The 2501-nt window shown below is 42.1% G+C and overlaps 1 protein-coding gene across 1 annotated transcript in view; it reads right to left on the bottom strand.

Moving 5' to 3' along the window:
• Positions 1–278: 278 nt before the first annotated feature.
• LOC115219194 (copper homeostasis protein cutC homolog) overlaps positions 279–2501 on the bottom strand; it is a 39234-nt gene continuing 37011 nt past the window's right edge. Inside the window, exon 9 of the mRNA XM_036509138.1 lies at positions 279–447. The gene's annotated coding sequence lies outside the window, so the exon portion shown is untranslated. The remainder of the gene's footprint in view (positions 448–2501) is intronic.

Raw genomic sequence — 2501 nt, 5'->3', positions numbered from 1 at the left:
ATAATAATAATAATAATAATAATAACAACAACAACAATAATAATAATAATGATAATGATAATGATAATAATAATAATAATAATAATAATAATAATTATAATAATAATAAGAAGAAGAAGAAGAAGAAGGAATATAGGAAGAAAAAGAAGAGGAAGAAAAGGAAGTGAAAAATGAAGAAGGAAGACGTGGGGGAAGAGGAAGAGGAGGGATGGAAAAGTGGAGGGAGAGAAGAAAAAGAAGAGCTCTGCCCTTGATATAAACATATGCTTATCAAAATGTCAGGGTAACATTTTTTAAAAAAATCATGTTAATTTGATTAAAACAATGTTTAGTTAGTAGTGTGCACTGGTAGGCTGACAGCTTCATTAGGGCTAACGAGTGGAAATGAACAAAAACAAGTAAGAAAGGGTTTTCAACAGTTTTCATGATTGGTTGGCTGGAATCAGTCTGTAATTAAAAGATGAAAGAGACTCAATTAAAAAAAAAAAATTCATTTGCTTAAATAATAAAAGTCTTCGTTAAAAAAAAATAAAAAAGACACAAAAATATCAAACTGTATGGACTGCATTTTCATCATCATCACCACCACCACTACCATCGCCGCCGCCGCCACCACCACCACCACCACCACCATCATCATCATCATCATCATATATATCACCAAGTGTAAGCTATGGACACATAAGAGATGCAGCAATGTCAAAGGAAGGCTAACTAGGAAGATGGTTTTTGTATGTGGCAGATGCTCAGGAACAATAAACACTGAAAATGCTCTGAGACCAACTTCCGTCACTTTCCAGGGAGAAAAACTAGAAATAGTTGATAGTTTCCGTTACCTAGGTGACCAAGTCAGCAGCGGGGGCGGGTGTGCTGAAAGTGTAACTGCTAGAGTAAGAATAGCTTGGCAAAGTTCAGAGAGCTCTTACCTCTGCTGGTGACAAAAGGCCTCTCGCACAGAGTGAAAGGCAGACTGTATGATGCGTGTGTACGAACAGCCATGCTACATGGCAGTGAAACATGGGCCGTGACTGCTGAGGATATGCGTAAGCTCGCTAGAAATGAAGCCAGTATGCTCCGATGGATGTGTAATGCCGGTACTCACACTCGGCAGAGTGTAAGTACCTTGAGAGAAAAGCTGGACCTAAGAAGCATCAGTTGTGGTGTGCAAGAGAGACGTTTGCGCTGGTATGGTCATGTGGCGAGAATGGATGAAGATAGTTGTGTGAAAAAGTGCCACCACCCTAGCGGTTGAGGGAACCTGTGGAAGAGGCAGACCCAGGAAAACCTGGGACGAGGTGGTGAAGCACGACCTTCGAACTTTAGGTCTCACTGAGGAAATGACTAGAGACCGAGACCTCTGGAAGTGTGCTGTGCGCGAGAAGACCCGGCAGGACAAGTGACTCCATAACCCGTGGCCTTCTACATGGGATGGAGCCAGCCTACGTATGCATACCTTCCCTTCTTGGGACACAAAACTCTACTTGTGAAGACGTGATGAGGCAAGTGAGGATCAGAATCGAAATCGATCAATGGAAATTGCGGATGTGCTACCAGTGCCAGTGGCATGTCAAAACTCTGCTTCTGAAGACCCGTTGAGGCAAGTGACGATCAGAATGGAAATCGATCAATGGAAATCGATCAATGGAAATTGCAGATGTGTTACCAGTGCCGGTGGCATGTAAGAGAACTTTCCGTTTCGCGACCGTTGCCAGCATGCCCCGTTTCGTGTCCGTTGCCAGCCTCGCCTGGCCCTCGTGCCGGTGGCACATAAAAAGCACCATCCGTTCGTGGCCGTTTGCCAGCTCTGTCTGGCACCAGTGCGGGTGGCACGTAAAAAGCACCCACTACACTCACGGAGTGGTTGGCGTTAGGAAGGGCATCCAGCCGTAGAAACACTGCCAGATTTGACTGGGCCTGATGAAGCCTTCTGGCTTCACAGACCCCAGTAGAACCGTCCAACCCATGCTAGCATGGAAAACGGACGCTAAACGATGATGATGATGATGATGATATACATATACACACATACATATATGTATTTATATTTATATATATATGTAAATATATACATGTATATATACATATATATTTATATGTATGTATGTATGTATGTATGTATGTATGTATGTATGTATGTATTTGTGTGTCTGTGTTTGTTCCCCCCCATCATCGCTTGACAACTGATGATGTGTTTATATCACTGTAACTTAGTAATTCAGCAAAAGGGACTGATGGAATAAGTACTAGGTTAACAAAGAATAAGTCCTGGGGTCGATTTGTTCAACTAAAGGCGGTGCTCCAGCATAGCCACAGTCAAATGACAGAAGCAATAAAGAAACAGGCAGATAAATAAGTTGACAAACAGAAGTGCTGATTGATAGAGAGAAAATTTGACAGACAGATCAATTTATATCAGCATCAACTTCCATATTCATAAGCCTGAAGGTGTAGCTGCTAAAATAAGACTAGCCTGGGCAAAGTTCAGAGAGCTCTTACCTCTG

This window comes from Octopus sinensis, linkage group LG14, assembly GCF_006345805.1.
Source record: "Octopus sinensis linkage group LG14, ASM634580v1, whole genome shotgun sequence".
Taxonomy (NCBI): Eukaryota; Metazoa; Mollusca; class Cephalopoda; order Octopoda; family Octopodidae; genus Octopus; species Octopus sinensis.
Note: the sequence above shows the minus strand (reverse complement) of the source record. Positions and strands in the feature narration are given on the sequence as shown.